The sequence below is a fragment of the Cyprinodon variegatus genome, unplaced genomic scaffold, assembly GCF_000732505.1.
Source record: "Cyprinodon variegatus isolate N-32 unplaced genomic scaffold, C_variegatus-1.0 Scaffold10, whole genome shotgun sequence".
Classification (NCBI taxonomy): domain Eukaryota; kingdom Metazoa; phylum Chordata; class Actinopteri; order Cyprinodontiformes; family Cyprinodontidae; genus Cyprinodon; species Cyprinodon variegatus.
Genome location: NW_015150463.1, coordinates 620,050 through 627,990, shown reverse-complemented (window position 1 = coordinate 627,990; position 7,941 = coordinate 620,050). Strand labels below are relative to the sequence as shown.

General features: G+C 41.3%; 1 pseudogene; it reads right to left on the bottom strand.

Annotated features, from left to right (window-relative positions):
* Positions 1-4,812: 4,812 nt before the first annotated feature.
* On the bottom strand, positions 4,813-6,873 carry LOC107087586 (annotated as a pseudogene).
* Between the last annotated feature and the right edge of the window lie 1,068 nt (positions 6,874-7,941).

Sequence of the window (7,941 nt, the reverse complement as noted above, 5' to 3'; positions counted from 1 at the left end):
TAATGCTAAAACACTTTGATTAGATTTAAGTTTAGATTTCAACTAGGCCACGCAAAAATATTGATTTCTTTATCTATAAGCCTTTGATTGATGGAAATATGTTTAAGGGAATTGTTTATTCTATAGATCAAGACTTATTACACCAGGCCGCCCTAGGGTGAGGGCCAGAGAAAGAGGTGTGCAAGATGACGAAAGAGGGGCTGTAGAGGCGGGCTAATGGCGAAGCTAAGAAAGAATCTTAGAAATCTTGATAGAAATAGCAAACTCAGCAGTAAGACTAGAGGAGGGGGGCTGTGTGTGTGTACATAAAGAACAACTGGTGTAAAAATGCTAAATTGAACTTCTGCTCTCAAGACATCAAGTGTCTGACTGTTAACTGCACACCGTTCTATCTGCCCAGAGAGTTTACTGTGGTTAGCATCACTGCTGTTTATGTCCCCCTTAGCACCTATACAAAAGAGGTCATGAAGACTCTATACCAGGCTATCTCTGAGCTTCAATATGTACACACAGAGGGCGTTTTCATCATTACTGGGGATTTTAATCAGGCTAACTTGAGGACTGTGCTCCCTAATTTTTACCAACATTTGGACTTTGCAACTGAGGGTCAGAACACTCTGGACTTAGCATTTCTCTAACATCAAAGATGCATTCAGAACAGCCCCCTGACCCCAACCTTGGGTCATCAGATCATCTATCTGCCATGCTAATTCCTGCATACAGGCCCAATCAGGGATACACCAACAGTGAAGCAGGTCAGGGTGTGGACAGAGTTGAGACACTCCAGGACTTTTTTGAATGCTCTGACTGGAACATGTTCAAAGCCTCAGAAACCTATGACAACAAGATAAATATGCATGAGTATCCCATGACTGTGTCAGCCTACATCAACAAATGCATTGAAAACATCAGCAGCACTGAAGACAGTGCGTGCCAACTTGAACCATGTCAGTTCAGCGAAGCAGAACCAAAGCCTGAAGATGCAGGATCTCTTTAACCACAAAAGCGATCATAGACTACAACACACCCTCCCTCCCGGTGGTTGTAGCTGATGCTGACTTCCTAAATGGGCTAAACAACCTATTTGGAAGGTTTGAGGCACTAAGGAACACTCCAGCAGTGAAAGTTATTCCACACCAGGGAGAGGAGGCACTCTGCTTTGACACAGCTGATGTGTGGAAGACTCTGAGGAGAGTCCACCCAAGAAAGGCCCCAGGCCCAGATAACATACCTGTGTAAGGAGTGTACAGTTCAACTGGCTGGTGTTCTCACAGACATTTTTCAAACCCATCCATAACATCCATAGTGCCAGCATGCTTTAAGTCTTCCACTATCAGTCCTGTCCCAGAGAAGCCTCATGTCACCTCATTTAATGATTACCGGCCTGTTGCACTGACTCCCATCATGATTAAGTGCTTTGAAAGGCTGGTTAAAGAACACACCGTCTCCAGTGTCCCCCCCAAAATTCTACCGGTTCCAGTTTGCCTACCGACGGAACCATTCCACTCTGGACACCATCTCCGCCACTCTTCCCCAGAGCCTAGCACACCTGGAGGAGAAGAACACACCCATGCGGATGCTGTTCCTGGACTTCAGTTTAGCTTTCAACACCATCATCCCACAGCATCTGATATGAAAACTGGAACTGCTGGGCTTCAGGAAGGACCAGTCTAATCATGCTTTACTGCTCATCAACAGCTCAGTTGTAGAGGTGGTCAGCAGCACCAAGTTCCTGGTTGTGCACATCATAGACAACCACACCTGGACCGTTAACATAACTTTAGTGGTCAAAAGGGCACAGAAGCACTTGTACTTCCTCCGGATGATGAGGAGAGCCCACCTACCCCCACCCATCCTCATGACCTTCTAAAGAAGCACTGTAGAGAGCGTTTTGACCAGCTGTCTCACTGTGTGGTGTGGAGGAGTGTCAGACTGGAAGAAAGTGAGAAGGGTGGTGAGAACAGCGGAGAGGATCGTCAAGGCTCCACTCCCTTTATTAAAGATATTTCATCACCGGGCTGCGTGTCATGAGTCAGTAACATCATGGACTGTTCTCCTTGCTGCACTCTGGGAAGAGGCTTTGCAGCATCCACTGCAGGTCCAGCAGATTCTGCAATAGCTTTTTCCCTGATATCAGAATGCTGAACTGTTGAAAAAAACTCTAAATCAACTCACAAATCGAGCCTCTGCATTACATTGTTAACGCCCAACCAAAAAAAGCATCATCTAAAACAAAAACATTCTGCTGCATTTTTGCACCATATATATTTGTCTTTGCACTGCTCTGAACTTCCATATCAGTGCATTTTGCACCATGTTTTTCTCCCACGCTGTTTACATTTGATCGCTGCTGCATTTTATGAAATGGAAATGTTTATTTCACTGCTAGGCTGCTGCTCATTTACTGTCTAAAAGCTGTACAAACCCAAATTGTGTTTTGTATAAACTCTATGTGTACAAAATGATCATAAAAGTTGTCCAAGTCTAAAATATAATCTTCAGTTTTGTTTTATGAAGCTCTAGCGGAAGTTCAACTGAAGAAACCCTGACTTACCTCCATCAATCAGAAGCTGATCCGTCTCCGAAGCGAGCCAATCAGCTTCGAACTACTCCACCACGAAGCCCAATCAGCGTCCTGCTTCCACTCTATAAACTGCCTCAAATCTCACCCAAGCCGCCATCCTGCAATCGCAATGTCGGATTTCGATTCAGACGACAATTCACCCACCTCCATCCCCTTCTCCGCCATCGCAGCTGAATCGTCCTTCATGACACGACTTTACCTCAACCTCATCAGAGAGTATTAATCCCAGTTGTCACCGTCCCTCGTCTCATCGCATTGGTCCGGCAGAAGACCACCATGTTGAGCCCGGTTCTGTCAGAGGTTTCTTCCCAAAGGGGAGTTTTTCCTCTCCACTGTCGCTTCATGCTTGCTCATCATGGACAGTTCACGGTACCTGCATCACCAAGCAGGACCTCTATATCCCGAGTCTGAGTGAAGCCCCGGCGTCAGCTCCCTCAGTCTTCTAGTCCCACAATTCTGCCCAGCAGATCACCTTGTCAACCAGCTCGGATCAAACCACCACCATTTTCAGGCCGGGGGGAACATCCCTATTCTCATTCATCTACTCATGCATGTTAAAGCATAATTCAGCATGAATGTTCCTGCCGAGGTCTGAGCGCCAAAGACTATACTTTCTTATCAATAAATTCTTCTAATGATCTCTTCTCTCTGTGTGAGATTTTCAGATTGAAATAGTGTTAAGCATCTAAGGAAGGCAAAGTAAAGAAAAAAGAATCTGTAAGGGGGACTATGCTATTTCACAGCTGTATATTAGTACTAATAACAAAGAGTATTCTATGATTAAAAAGCATAGAGAGGCCATAGTCAATTTTTTTGTACTAGATAAAACCTGCATAAAGATGGCATATGCATCATGTATTTAATAGTCAGTCCTTCTCTTTCATTTATGCTTTCCAAAATAAATCGATTTTGTAGATGGCCTTCATTCTGAATAAAAATATAGCAATGACACAGGTGAACGCAAAACATTTTTGAGTGTTTAAATCTTAGATTAAGTTTTCGCTGGACTTTGGAGCCATTTTTCACATTTGTATGATTTCTGCATGTATGCCTGTGTAATTAATCTAGCTGACAGCTGTCTGCTGCACAGGTACAAACAGCCAAATAATGGGGTCTGTTCAGGATGTGACGATGCCTGCTGTGCCGTGGAGGAGAGAAAAATAATCAGCAGGTGTTCACTAAACATGAAACTGAGTGGAATCAGCAGTTTACAGCAGTTTGTTCTGTGGAGGCGGATCGACCAAGCAAAAGGAGCTTTTATTATTCTTATCCTGCTTTTGCTTTCTTCGGTAGCACAGCTGAGACCTGGCTAGGATTCAGAACAAGGCTCTGCAGGGCAAATTCTATTTATCATGCCACCTGCTTATAAGACCTGAAATGCTAACAGTTTTATTTTATTCCTTGTATAATAATTAAGCTTTACTCTTGCATGATTTTAAGATACTTTAGTGTTATCACACTATATACTAATGTGAAGAAATTACTTTTGCGTGAATTGAAACTGACTGCACAAACACTTTTTTTTAAGTTGTATGCACATTAAAATAGTAGATTGTCCTGTTTTTTGTACTTAACATTTTTCTGTGCACTTAAAGGGAACACAGAAACAGAAAGGTAGAAAATACTCAATGTAGTGGAGACCCTGGGTGAAAGTTGATGGATCTTTTCAGTTTTTTATTGACGTTCAGCTCATTCCTAGCTATTTATTTCAGTTTTTATTCCAAAATTTATTTTTTCTTCTTCCTTTAAATAAAATTTTTGTCTCGCTAAATTTCGTTAAAAACTGTTTTTACAGTAGATGATACAGATTTAAAAATCTTTCTGATTACAAAATTATCAATAAAAAATAAATAAATCATTTCTTTTTAGAATTGGCCACTTCAGATTGCTGCACATAGGAGTGGCCCTGGTAGCTTGATTCTGATGTTATTTTATTGAGAAAATGTAAGAAAAAGTTTAGGGATCTAACCCCAAACTGGTATAAGCCAGAGTGAAAGGTATAAAATTCAAAACGAACTACACATATCGATCTAGGAAGCCTTATGTAGAGTAGCAAAAGTGTGGGATATTCAGTACAATTCTTTGGGCTGATTGTGTACATACCTCCCATGTCTAGTTATTAATGGATCACAACAGCAGTTGCAGCTTGATTGTTTGCAACTGCAGAAGTTAACTGATAAATGGTTTGTTCACACCGGAGGCTGTTAGAACGACAAGTGCATCTTTCCTCAAGGAGAGATGCCCCTGCCACTGCGGCCTTCAGGATCCAACCACAGTAGGTCACACATGGGGCCCTGAAAAGGGAGACATTTCAAATTCAATGATCTGGTCTCTGTGTGGTGTTCATAAACACGAGGAAACACAGATGTAGACGTGATCTTTACCTCATGTGGTACTTCCTGTAAAAGATCCAGTGCCCTAATATGATCCAGTGTATCTATAGATGGTGATAGTCCCCCATGAAGACAGAAAATCTAAGAGACAACACTGTCAGTGCCTTTTTTGATCTGACCTGCCACAGCTCTCTGAGCTCATTCTGTCATCCAGTTGCTTCTTCTCACACATGCGAGGAACACCACAGCTTTTTTGTCACCTGAGAGTCTACTAAGGCAGTGAGGTGGAGGTAATCTAACAGGTATTTCCAAATGTTGGTGTTTCTATTTCCTCAACCACTCGTCATAGAAACCACAGACTTGTGTGATCTGCTCTTGTGGTTTCCTCTGAGGATCATTATGCACTCCCGGAAACATACCTGAAAAATAGAGAGCAGAAAATATTTGAAAATTATTAATTTCTTAAAAAAAAAACAATTATTTATAGTTGATTTAATTACACCTAGTGCTAAAAGCAGAGTGATTTTTTCTACAGATTTGTACCCTACGCCTACATAGTCCTCAATGAATGAACAATATGTGTCTGGAAACTTTCCCTCTGATCTTGAACAGCTCCATTATTTCGTGGAAATGACCGTGCATGTCGCTGCACACAGTCACCAGGCATCTCACCTCCTGGATGTTTGACTCTTTTGTCAGGATCTCCTTCACCTGCAGAAAGGAAGCAGGGGACAAACCAGAGGGGCTATTAATGAGACCGCAAAACTATCAAATATCCATATTTACTAAACAGGAAAAAAAGATAGAGAAGTGTAAATAATATGAAACTTTTTTTATCTCACACTGGAGAAAGTCACCTCTGCCCAGGGAGCAGTTTAGGGGTTAAGGGCCTTGCTCAGGGATCCAGAGTGCAGGCTGAGGGCCTTGCTCAGGGATCCAGAGTGCAGGCTGTGGGGATCGAACCAGGTACTTGCAACCTTTTCAGAACACAGGCACACTGCTCCAACAACTAGGCCAACACTCACAAAAAAGTAGCTTTATAGCAGAGACTGGTATCTGTCCAATGACCTATGGATTAAGGGCCCACCACGCTTCCACTGCGCCACTCTGCTTGCCTACAGTAAATAATCAGATTACTTTGCAAAGTATAACTTTCTTTATGTCCAGAAAACACACAAAGTTTTCCAACCGATTTCCCAGAACAGCCAATACATCCTCAGACGGTGATTTTACTCGGTAGTGTAGTAGTCCCTGGAAAGGTGGGTATACTCGCCCTCTTTTTCAATGCAGCCCAGAAACAATGACATGTAAGACCGCTCTATGTAGTTTACCTAAAGATGTATTTGTAGTATTTACTCAATGTCATATAATTTCTGCTATTTGATCTCAGGGAGGAAGGATTATGAAATAACTAAACACTGGCCCACAGGCTAGAGAGAAACAATTATGGATTGTGAGTGAACTATTGCTTATTCCTGAGTCCGTTCAAATGGATGACACCTACAGTATTCTCTCACTTAGCAAGTCAGTAGTTTCTTTTGTAAACTGCCTCTTTCAACAGCTCCTTTGTAACAGTTAGTGTGGCCACTATTAGCATTAAAATAACTTAATCAGAAGCAGTTTGAGGGTATTACTGGTCACACATGCAGCTTGCATGAGGCAAACGGGCTTACAGATGAGGCAAACATGGAGTTTCAGTTAGTGTTGAAACATTTTAGATGTGAACTTGACATCCTTGTTCGTGTTTCAGCTTAGATTTAAAAATAAAAATAAAACTCATTAACAGAAAAAAGTATGTAATTTAATAATTGGAATTCATCATTCAAATTATTCAACATAACAATATTTAACATAATAAATGCATTTACAACATATTAAAAGGTCCCCTGCACGTCATGCTGTCCACAAACAATGTTATGCTACAGTACATACACATTCGGCGAGCACTTGGACCATGTGGACAACTGTAGGTCAAACTGAAGCCCGGTTCCCTGAGTTTGGACCGCCCACAAGCTCCTGATTGGCTCAAAATCTTTTGTGCTGAGAAGCTCACTTTAAAAACACCTGATGCGCCACTGAATCGGGTCTGTGAGTGGATGGTCAAACACACTGAAGTTAGTTTTATTAAAAGATTCTTCTGTCCCCCACACTTCTGAAATCAAAATTTCGCTAATGTCGCTAGCAACTGCCGAACTGTTGGCTAATGTTAATTCATGAGGATATTTGCAATAAGGAAATCAAAGTGTTATTTGGCTAGCTCTCTTCATATTACCAATTCTTTGCGTATCTGATTGGGTCACTGCTCGTCCCATCTAGGAAAAAATGTGAAATTTGGCTCAGAGATTCTGCTTAATTGTGCGGATCATGGTGTATTTAGAACTGGGTATAAGTGATCCCTAATGAAAAATAATTGGGTATACACCGCTGCTGCACCCCCGCAACCCACAACCATGACAAGCAGTCAGAGTTAGTACATATAGCCTAGGAGCGTGGAATAATACATAAGATGAATGCCATAGCTTGAATGATGGGCTGCTACAGATTGCTCTGGACAGCTTATTTCCACTTATGACATCATCAAGGGAATGCTTTCCAAACAGATCTTTTTGAGTAAACATCAGTGAGAGACGGAGAAAGGCAATGATAGAGGTAAAAGTTTTTTTTTTCAACTATGAATCTCAAAAAAATACACAGGCTTCACAACACATGTGGTTATTACAAAATATTAAATGATAAATGTGATTTTTTACCCCCATAATATGGGACCTCTAACATAAAAAGTATAACTATGACTTTTTTACAATATGAGGTTTGTACTATATAGGACAGTTCAAACTGGGCTACATATGTATTTCTACACAACTAATTCTAAGCTATGGGAACACATTTGTTGTTAATGCAATTGTTGTTGGAAAATGTATGTGCACATGTCCCCATTATTAAACTTTTTTATTATTGTTGTTACATAGCACAGTTATGTCCTCAGGATTTGATCAGTCTTTAATTTCTCTCTGATTTTCTGAT